Source organism: Ursus maritimus, unplaced genomic scaffold (assembly GCF_017311325.1).
Source record: "Ursus maritimus isolate PB19 unplaced genomic scaffold, ASM1731132v1 scaffold_18, whole genome shotgun sequence".
NCBI lineage: Eukaryota > Metazoa > Chordata > Mammalia > Carnivora > Ursidae > Ursus > Ursus maritimus.
In genome coordinates this window covers 51167783-51179905 of record NW_024424230.1, presented here as the reverse complement: position 1 = coordinate 51179905, position 12123 = coordinate 51167783, and positions in this window count along the sequence as shown.

Below are 12123 nucleotides of genomic sequence, written 5' to 3'. Positions count from 1 at the left end.
AGGAGAGGATGGAGCGGGTAATTCAGGAAGCCCTTCAAATTGGCTGTGGAGTGCACTCGATGACCTCCCAGTGTACAAGGGGTGAGAAGATGGGAAGAGTTGCAAGCAGTACCAGAGTCACCCCCCTGACCAAATGTCATTTGGGCTCAAGGGGAAAACAGAACTTTTCATTGCATCCATAAAACTTACTCAGGTTTTAAAATTTATTGGTGTTACTGGACCTGCTAACTGAAGAGTAATTGTAATGAAAAGAAATCAACACCGCTAATTCGCTTCCTCCTCTAACCTAAATGTTTTAATGCAGTGAAAACACTACAGGGTTCTCAAAACGCTTAGGAATGCCAATAAAGACACACTCAGAAGCAGGCTGAACTTGGGTGAGGGCCAGATGTGACAAAAGAAAAGAAACAACAGGCAAGATCAGAAGGAAGTGATGAGTGCCGAAGCCAAGGCGAGAGGAGCTAGCATACTGAATCTGCAGAGCATGAAGCAATGTGTGCTGCTTGCATGCGCGGCTGTAAAGAGAAAATAATGTAAACATTTTAACAGGGAGGCTCCCTCAAATCCTTGAAAGCCTGTGTTTGCCCTCTGAATGACCGAAGCCCATATAAAGATAATATTCACAACCAAGCCAGTACTTTGCTGCAAACCAGGGCTTGTGTGACACAAGCCGGCCAAGGAGACGGGAAGGTCAAGGCCACGTGGATCGTGATGGCCCAGCAAGCTCTTACCATTATGCTTGGATGTTACTCTGGTTTTACTTTTTCCTCTTTTTGGTGAAGTCTGGCTTCATAACTAAAAACAAAACACCGAAACTTGTAAATACTTAACAAATTTTACTTCCATTTTTCTTGTCCAAGCTCCAATTCCTTCAGAGCCTGCTGACTCTAATTGGTCATCTAATTAATCCGAAAATCCAACATAATTGGTCTGTGAATGGTGCCATGTATAGAAGTGTAAACACCACACTCCTCCCCGGAGGTTAAATTCATTGGAGTGCTTAACCGCTATGCTTTCATGTCTCGGCCATTGAATGAAATAACACAGGTCCAGATTAGCCAGTGCCCACCAAGCATGAAAGGACACTGCAAACCCCACAATGACTGGGGTTCACTGTGGAAACGTAAGGCACTGGACGTAGTTCAGCAGTTTCTACCCCCACGCTACGTCGGATCTCCGGAGGTTTCCTATGAAGCATAATCTCTTTCTCCAGAGATTCTGACTGGAGGGGTCGGAACCAGAAACTATTTTTAACAAGCCCCCCATGTGCTTCTGAGATTTGGGACTGGCTTTTGAGAATTGCTGTTTGCAACTGATCTTCACAACCTCTGCCCCCACTCCTATCACCCAGGCCTTACCTTGTCTCATGCCCCTGCCCCAGGGCCCTTCCTTCTATAAGGAAATCTTATAGTTGTTTCTCCTCTTGTCTTCTGCCCAATCTAGGCCTTCTTTCCTGTCATACTGGCATGTCCTCCAACTTCACAACTACCAAATGCACTCCCTCCTGTCCCAAAAAAGTATTTTTACAGAGTGCCATTGGTATAAATTGGGCAAAAGCTTTAAATGGGAGGGAATGTAGAAAAGAGGTGGGAGGGCTACAAGGATACCAGTAGAAAACTTCCAGAGTGCTTAAAATATACATTTTGGAAGAAACATTAAAAGTTAAACAAGAGGGGCGCCTGGGTGGCACAGCGGTTAAGCGCCTGCCTTCGGCTCAGGGCGTGATCCCGGCGTTATGGGATCGAGCCCCACATCAGGCTCTTCAGCTATGAGCCTGCTTCTTCTTCTCCCACTCCCCCTGCTTGTGTTCCCTCTCTCGCTGGCTGTCTCTATCTCTGTCGAATAAATAAATAAAATCTTTAAAAAAATAAAAAAATAAAAAAATAAAAGTTAAACAAGAAGAAGTGATAATAATAAAAAAAGTAAAAGTTACACAAGACGGTCACTTTGCATACAAGGGCCTTCCACTTAATCCAGAAGATCTAAGCACCAGTCGAGAGGGGACAGGAACAGAGTCATGACATCATGGGGTACAAGCATCAAAATCCAGACAGCAGAGAGCTCTACAGTTTGCTAGTCTGGGCGTGGTCTGTGGTCCAGCAGCATTAGCCTCACCTAAGAGCTTACTAGAAATGTGGCCTTGGACTCCCTGCCAGGTCTTCTTTCTAAAGCAAAATCTACTTTCAAAATAAGATCTCAAATTGATTTGTGTGTACTTTAAAAGTTTGAAAAGTACTACTGTACTGAATGAGACACTCAATATCTTCAACAAATAAATTGTAAGAAAAAAAAGAGATAGAAGGAAACATATAGATTAAAAGAGATTAAGAAATCTATCAACAAGATGCAGTGTGGAGATTGGTTTGGATCTTGATTTGAACTAACTGTAAAAAAAATTTTTTTTGAGATGCTTTCCTTCTCTTTTTTAAAGTTTTTAAGTTGAATTCCAGTATAGTAAACATACCGTGTTATATTAGTTTCAGGTGTACAATATAGTGATTTAACAATTCTATACGTTATTCAGTGCTCATCACCATAAGTGTGCTCTTAATCCCCATCACCTATTTCATCCATCCCCCCACTTCTGGTAACCATCCCCCCCCAACTATAGTTAAGCATCTCTCTTTTTTTCCTTTTCTCATTTGTTTTGTTTCTTAAGTTCCACGTATGAGTGAAATGATATGATATTTATCTTTCTCTAACTGACTTATTTCACCTAGTATTATACTCTCTAGCTCCGTCTATTTGGTTGCAAATAGCAATATTTCAGTCTTTTTTATGGCCGAATCATATTCCATTGTATATATATATTCCATCGTATAGCTGCTTTATCCATTCATATATCAATGGACGCTTGGGCTGATTCCGTACTTTGGCTATTGTAAATAATGTTTGCAATGCAATCTTAACACTAAGTACCTGAAGTTAGTCAAATAAACAGTGTAAAGCCACAATCTCCCACAAGACTACCCTCCATTCAGACACCAGCCCTTGGGGCCCACCCTAACCAGAAACAGACAACAAATGAAATTCTGTGGAAAGTAGTTCAGTGTAGCCAAATTGATATATTATAAGGCCCCACACCAATTAATCAGTGCCTGGAAATAATTATTTCAGGGCCAAACAACTGCGTAAAGAAAGCTGAGACATACATGGTAAACCCAACCCACGTGGGAAGCATATCTACTTTGTCACGTGTTATTCCTTCTCTCCTCTAGTGTAAGAGCATGAGATCGCCCACCAATTCTCCATCTGATCTGGATTCCATCTTTTTATGCTCCCCCAAGGATCATGCTCCATCAGTTAACTTCTCAAGACTAAGAGTACCGGTTACTTCTCTTTTGTCAAATCCAGTGGACACCTATTTTATTTCATTGACGCAACGAATATTGCTTCGTCTTTCTTGAGACTCTTTTCTCTTGGCTTCCACCACATCTCTTGCATCACCTAGATGCTTTCCAGAGTGAATGTGGCCCAGATGGCCACCAAGCACCTAACATTCAAAAGAGTTCAAAACCAAGCTCATCATCTTCTCCCTAGAACGCTTTCTTCCTGAACTCTCTTACTCTCACTTTTGTACGTCCACCCACCCAGCTACTCAAGCCGGGAAGTGAATGACCAGAGACTCCTCCCCACTCCCACAGATGTGTCCTATGTTGGTTTCTTTAGGATTTCTGGAACAATCACCAGCAGCTGCAGGTGTCCCACAAAATCAGGCTACTGTGGTAACTACTTGCACTTTCTCATCTCACGCTCTGCCCCACTTGGCCTTATCCCTTAGTTCCCTTCTCTTGGTTAGGTTTGAACTACTTCCTTACTGAGGCCTTGATCTGACATATGCTTCGATGCTGTCTGGTCATTTCTCCTAACCTCCTTTCAGGTCGACATGCAGTGACATCCTAACCCCTTGTTGTCAGGGAAGGAAAATCAGAGTTGACCCTACTGTGGATTTCATCTCCTTTGTTCGCTTTTCTGGCAACTGCTGCCTCTCTTTACCATCTTATCCCTCCTCTGCTGAAATCCTGCAGAGGCCACTTACCTGGTCTCCTGCCTCTAGTGTTTCCACCCCTGATACATTCTCTCCACTGCCTTCAGTTATCTTTATAAAACACAAATCTTATTAAACCCCGTCATTCTTCAGCTTCAGATTTATTCAAATGCCTTTGACATTTAAAGTCCTTCATCTTCCCTTGGTACTTGGGTCCTGTCTCAGATTCTTTGTTTTCAATATGCTGGCAATTTGTAGTTCCTGATGAGCCATGGTCATTTCTCATTTTATATACTATTAACTCTTTCTGAAATGCCCTGCCCTCTTCTTTTTTTAAAGATTTTTTTTTTTTTTATTCAACAGAGATAGAGACAGCCAGCAAGAGAGGGAACACAAGCAGGGGGAGTGGGAGAGGAAGAAGCAGGCTCATAGCGGAAGAGCCTGATGTGGGGCTCGATCCCATAACGCCAGGATCACGCCCTGAGCCGAAGGCAGATGCTTAACCGCTGTGCCACCCAGGCGCCCCTGCCCTGCCCTCTTCTTAACACCCACTCTCCTGCCAGCAGCCCGCACCCGCACACACACTCATCCCCACTCCCCCACATGGCCTGCTGGCACCCTTCCACATGCCCTTCCAGGCTCGACTTGGTCACTTCTTTGATCAGCACTGACCCTAGTCTGGTTTGGATGCTCCAGGTAGATGCCCGTATGTTACCCTAGCTTAGGTTATGTTAACACTTACCAGATGATCACAATCCTATACATTTTTTAAAAAAAGATTTTATTTATTTATTTGGGGGGGAGGGGCCAAAGGAGAGGGGGAGAGAATCTTAAGCAGACTCCACACTGAGTGAGGAGCCTAATGCAGGGCTCCATCTCACGACCCTGAGATCATGACCTGAGCCAAAATCGAGTCAGACACATAACTGAATGAACCACCCAGGGGCCCCTAATCATATACATTTTTATTTTTATTTTTATTTATTTATTTTTTTAAAGATTTTATTTTTTTATTCGACAGAGATAGAGACAGCCAGCGAGAGAGGGAACACAAGCAGGGGGAGTGGGAGAGGAAGAAGCAGGCTCCTAGTGGAGAAGCCTGATGTGGGGCTCGATCCCATAACACCGGGATCATGCCCTGAGCCGAAGGCAGACGCTTAACCGCTGTGCCACCCAGGTGCCCCATATGCATTTTTTTTTTTAAATCTATTTTTCTCCACTAGATTGTGGAGAATTTTCTCCATTAGATTTATGGTCTTGCTTCACTAGAGCCTAACACAGCTTGTGGCCTATGGTAGGTTTTTCATATACATTTATTAAATGAATAACTAAGTAAGTTACCTAATAAGGTAAACTCTATGAGATATATGGCATCTACGTCTGTCCTTTCACCAGTCTGTTTGTTCTGGGCCATGTGCAAAGAGGGAGAGGCAATCATGCTGGAGAATCTGGAAGGAATTGGAGAAAGCCCTGGATTCATGTTCCAGAAAAGTAGATGAGTGCCCACGGGGTGGTGGCAGCAAGAAGTGAAGCAAGATGGCATAACTGAAGGGTTGTAGGCATCTGGAAGTCCCACCTGCCTGGCTGCTCGAGGAGGAGGAGGAAAGAGGGTCTCCACAAACTGCTTCTTCAGTATCTTCTACTAATTCCTTCATTTTCTCAATCCCCACTACTCTAGCCTTAGTTCAGGGCCTTCCAAGAATATGGGCCTTTCAGCACCAGGAGCAGAAAGGTGTCATTCAGGCTCAACCAATACAGACACCAAAGTATTCATCATATTTTCCATAGCACTGTTATCAGGGCCCCCCAAGCCCATGGTATTCAAGAGCGTTTTGCTACATGGTAACATATCTTTGGCATATCTTAACCATCTCTCCAGTAAAATGATAGTGTATAAACATGCCACAGGAATCCCTCTTCCATCTGAGGTAACAAGCAGGATTTTATTCCTCTTATGCAAAAGGAGAAAGTGCTTTAGGGGACTTTTAGATTTACCTAGGCTTATAGAATATATTCTCTTGTTGATTACCAAAGTTGTAATTTTTAATGGGAAAGGCAAGCATGAATTCCAAATTTTCAAAAAGGTACTTGGAGTGAAATTAAGTCTCCCTCTCGTCCTTGGCCCACGGCTGCCCAATTCCCTCCTCAACAGCAACCAACTCGGTGTGTGTCTTTCCAAAGACATTTGATGCATTTATGTTTGCATGAATACACATGTGTGAGCCCTCAGATCCATTCTGAATACGAATATGATTTCTCAATGTGGTAGGAGCTCTGTCTGGACTCACTTTAAACCAAGGGCACAGATCTCCATATCCGCTTGCCATTCCTGGCCTCTGTGACACAATGAAGGTTGGGGAAATGCATTTGACCTGTGCTTATACCACCCTGACCACCAGTCCCCCACAAGGCCATGGTCAGCCTGTCGGTCAGCATCTTTGCCACTAGTCGGAGGTAACCCGTTTTGCTGCCTCCTTCCAATTTAGCCCAGAGGCAATGGAAGTAGGGCAACCTCTCTGTATTTTCTAAATCAAACACGTCTTCTCAAATAAAAGAAAAATGTGCCGCTGAAGAGTTTAAAAATTGAGGTCTGTTTTGAAATAATCAAGCCAAGTAGAGAAGTGATGGAGGTGACACTCATCTGGAACCAGGTGGGAAGGGAAAACAAGCCCACAACAAAAACCATGTGCGTACAAAGACGGACATATACTGAAGAGGTAAGCCAGCTACTAACGTCTTCAATCCCCACCGTTGTGGGGGGTAGAAACGCTTGTTTTTTGTCTCTTGAAAATGATTCTGTTTCCTCTTTGTACTAATTTGATTGCATCCATTTGCCCTCCATTTCACTTTATTCACTCAATTCTTGGTCAGTCCTGCCAGCTTGAAGGGCCAGCCTGTATTTGCACATCTTTCCAATGTGACCATCTTGGACCGGTGATGGGTCTTCCTTTACCTGCTTTCTGAGGAGCACATGGTGGACTTGCTTCAGATCAGCAACTAATCGTGCATCTCCCACTCTGCATGGCCAGCCTGTTCAAGGGAGGTCCCTGCTCTGGTTGGGTTGATGTCATGGAAGGGGTTGGGGCTCTTGACTCTTTCTGTCTTTTAACTGGGAAATAGCCAGACTCAAAAACAAGGTAGGAGAAAAAAAAGTTTTGTTTTTTTTTAAAGATTTTATTTATTTATGTGACAGAGAGACAGCCAGCGAGAGAGGGAACACAGCAGGGGAGAGGGAGAGGAAGAAGCAGGCTCCCAGCCGAGGAGCCCGATGTGGGACTCGATCCCAGAACGCCAGGATCACGCCCTGGGCCGAAGGCAGATGCTTAACGACTGTGCTACCCAGGTGCCCCAAAAGAAAATTTTAGATGAATGTGATAATAGTTCAAGAAGGATGCTACAAAAAACCCTCCCTGGTTCTCTTAGAGACCTGAAATGAAGGTAGGGAGAGAGACTGAAACACAAATCTTTTTTCTTGGCAAGTTTCTAAGAATCACTGATTAAAATTTGCCATTATGATTGTTCTCTGAGATTGCTCTGTTTATTCCCGTGAAAGCAGGCATTGTTTCCTGTTTGTGTCTCTGTTTACAGATTCTTCTCTTTGTATGTACTTTCAAGGTTTGGGCCCCACAGGTGTAAAAACTCAGTGTGGGGAAAAAGTGAGAGGGAGGGTGCTGAACTCAAGAGCAATTTGAAACCAAAGGGAAAATCTCTTGAGTTGGGCAGAGCACCCAGTTCTGCCCAATAAACTGGGTGAGGGGGAGGAAGCCATGGAAGCTAGGGAGAGCCTGGAGTAGGAGGCTGGTTCTGCCCACAACTGGCTATGATGCCTCCAGGGAGCTTTGAGATATCAGAAGCCTTTATCTTCTGACCCAAGAAGTGGGAGCTTCTCTTGAGATGCCTTTCAGCAAGTGGACCCACCTTTCAACTGTTTATAACTAACATAGAGAATATGCTCAATTTCTTTATCTCCAAAATAAGCAGGAAATCTTGAATATTTTCCATGTAACTTTTAAAATCGAGATTTTTCTTTTTTACATGTTTGCTTGAGGTGGGTTTTTTTTGTTTGTTTGTTTGTTTTTTAAATTTATTTAGAGAGAGAGAGCACACTCAAGCAGGCAGAGCTGCAGGCAGAGGGAAAAGCAGGCTCCCCGTTGAGCAGAGAGCCCAACCTGGGGCTCGATCCCAGGACCCTGGGATCATGACTTGAGCCTGGTTATTAGGTTAGTTAAGCGACGGAGCCTCCTGTTTGCTTGAGTTCTTAGCTGCCATTGTTTCCTGGTTTGAAGACACACAATGGTAGTGCTGGAAAAATAAGCATCGCTCTTAGAGCATTTTGTTAAAACCATCTTTGACCTCTTTGGTGAGCTGTGAGGCCATCAGCCGTAGCCCCAGCACAGCCACAGAGCACAGGTATGTCTGGGGTTCTGGGAAAGGGAGAGAACTAACCTTTATTACCTGCATCCGGAGTGCTAGGCGGTTGGACACTTCTAGAAAGTAGGCTCAGAATCTCTATGTCACCCACAGCACTAGGACATAATGTCCACTTCAGTAAATAAGAACTGAACAAGTAGATCACACATAAGAAGGTAACCTGAGAAAAAGTACAATGAGCATAAGCTCCTAAAATGAGCCATTGTTAATTTATACTCAGATTATCACAAAACGTGAATAAAATATTCACATTTAGTTTTGCTGTGCGGGCTAGCAACGTCCACGAGGAAATATGCTTTGTCATCATGTTCATTCGGAACGGGTGTCTGAACGGCAGTATCGTACACTGGGAGCAAAATCAATTGCAGCCCAAGCAGGACCATTAGGTTGGCTTCCTGCAAGACTTGAAACAGTTTTTATACTTAAACCCACCCATTCATACACACCCCACAACATACTCCTGGTATCCTTCTGCCAAAACACTTCAGATCTATTAACTTCATTTTTGGTTGTGACAGTATTTCCAAGAGATGGATAGAGGCAGAGAACAGCTACGCTAAGAAGCCGTCTCATGGTCATTTGTGTTGGAGCTGATCTTAATAAGCTTAGCTGTGTGACTTTATAATAGAGTATATAGAACTACTCAGAGAAATAGCTCTCAACATTCTTGAGGTAGTAGTAATATTCATATATAGAACATGATTTTACAAAGTATTTTCATACCCATCCACTGGCTCTGTGCCTTGGTCTTCTCATCTCTAAACCAGAAGTAATAATAGTAATACTGACTTGCACAAGATGACCCTGTCAATAAATGGAGGACTCAGGGCTTATGAGAGCAGAGGCCATACCTTACTTTCAACAAAAGTCCTTACTTCAATGTGAAAATAACCAGAGCGTTGCTGAGATCTGGCATTTTCCAGACATTCAATAAATATTTATAAGTGGATGAATGATTGATTGATTGAATGATACAACATTGTAAAAAGAAATCTGAGAGATTGCTCCCTGGATTTTGGGGTTCACAAAGTATGAATTTCTCTGCAATAGACTTTGTTATTAATTCTTTCCCTTTAAGAAATAATTTTGACAATGTTACAGCATTGTTGGGACTAATACTCTACATATTTATACTTTTGCTTTATCACTCTTAAGTTCATTGAGGAGTAAGTTATGACAGTACCAAGAATAATAGTGCCATCTAGTGACAGTTCTGGTTATTGTCTCTAAAATTGTACATGACGAGAGTGGGATGTATGCAATCCCTGATCTTGAGCATTTTTCTGTCCAAGAAAACTTTTCTCAGAATTTCAGTATGTGATAGACTTTCACATCCTCATTCATGTTTCCCATATGACATATTTACAGAGCCTATTCATACCAGATTTTTCAGTTTATATGTTTATATTTCAAAGACTGTTCCTTATCTTTTAAGATCTGTCAATTTTGAGTGGCAACACTGATACAATTATTTTTCAGGATAAACAATATTAAATATACACATTGATTATAAGACATCCTGTTTTCAAAAATATTTAAATATTTTTAAAAAAGTCAATTTACAATCAAGGAGATTCATTATTCAAGTATTTATTCATATATATATTGCTGAACTTTAAAATTTACTTGTATGCAATCATTTTATTAGGAACGATAATCCATTAAATGTATAATTGAATATAATTTTATTTTTATAAATATTAATGGACTTCATATAGATGATATATAGTACACATAAATTTACAGATTAGAAAAAAACTTTGTTCAGGCTACAGATATTATTTAACTAGGAAACTATAGGTTTAATGAGAAGCCTTCTAGCTCTCAAAAAGTTTATAAGCTAGTCTTGGCTCAGATACCATCTAGTTATATCAAGCTGAGCAAGTCAGGGAACTTCTGTAACTCAGTATTCTCAACTGTAAAATGGGTTAACAATGCCTACCTTATCCACCTCCCAGAGTGAAATTTCTTTATGATGGTAAGAAACTAATGGTGTTATTTGCAATAATCATTTTCCTGGGAGGGCAGGCTCTGGAGCTAGACTGGCTGGACTCAAATTATAGCCCATTGCCTCCCCGCTGTGTGTAACCTTGGTAAGTTACTTCTCTGCTCCTCAGTTCTTCATTTGTACAACAGGTATAATAAAAATACCTTCCTCAAAGGGTGGTAGGATAACATGCTTAGTACATAGTAAATATTCAGTACAGTTTTAACTATGTGATTAAATCACATATCCCCAGTGTGATAGCCAAAAGATCAATTGTCAACTTGAGAGATCATCACTATGTGGTTCTCAAAAAAGGGGAAGGTACTAGAGAGTTTTCACCACCATCACCAGTATTTATTGAACACCAGAAAGGAACAAGGTCCTAACCCAGGTGCCTTATAGTACTGGATTCCACAGCTCTCTTTAGAGATCCTATAGACGAAACAGAACGGGATAGGTCAGGTCAACATAAGCTATTAAGAAACAACTGAATTTTTTATAATCTTGAAAAATTCTTCCCTTCCAATCTTTCCAATCTGCCCTTAAGCAGAGCAATAGAATAAACCAAAATGATGGCAGTTGGAATGATGCCAGAGAGACAGCAGCCAGCCAAGTTTGGAGCAGAGGAAACCGACAGGGAGAGGCTTTTTACAGCCACCCTCCTCTACTATTTCTGGAGTCCAAGCTGCCCTTGTGTCTTACCTAGTCTCTTAACTGGAAGCCTTCTTACTTCTCTTGCCCCTCATTTCTATACGCCATGGCAAGGTTAAGTTTCCAAAACCCTAACCCTTCTTCCCCTCTCAAAGCCCGATTCCACACTTAAGCTAATCAGCAAATACCATCCTATGTCCTTGTCCAATGCTCTCCCAGTGCTCCTGCCACAGCATGCCCTGAAATGAGCCTTTTGAGTGGGACCTCTTCTTGTCATGCAGATCTCTGCTTAATGTCACATCCCGGAGGCCCTCCGCCACACTTGCTTCATTCTTCGTCTCACAATACTTGTGTGATAGGGCTTACTGATCCTGCCTCTCACCAGAGAATGTGAACGCCAGGAGGGCAGCAGCATCCTTGTCTGTCCTGACCCCAGTTACCCCCAACACTTACAAGAGTGCCTAGCACATAACGAGTGGCTGATCAGTCTTGGTTTAATGACGATCAAGATTATCATGGTAGATTTTCCCCTTTCCTTAAAACATATGGGATTCTCCACCTGGTGCAACGCTACATGGTGACTTGAAGCTTGGACGAGTGCTTCGGCTTGTCTGAACTTCAGCTCTCATCAGAAAAGAAGGAATAACACCTGCCCTGCCTACCTCGTGTGCCGTGAGGATTAGATAATAAAGGTGAAAGCTCTCATGAAGTGCGAGCACTCTACTAGACCATCTTTGGTTTTAAAGATGATGAAAAGGAAGCCCAGAAAAATTGAGGGGCAATATGTGACCAGGATTTGCCTACCACACCAAGCTCTAAGGCACAAATATTAAATGGTATGAAAATGCATTCATCTGAAGCAGATAAAATACCAGTACAACAATTTTAAGAGAGGGAATAGATGTTGAACAAGATTGGGAAAATTTTAGATTTTTTTCCTTTTTCAGGTTTTTCTCTCCTACTTTGCAGATTGCCTGGCCTGGAGGGCTTTAAATGAGCTCTGTAACAGCCTTGGCTGTTTTCCAGTCCTTGCTATAGTCAACAGCCTATACACCACACGAACTAC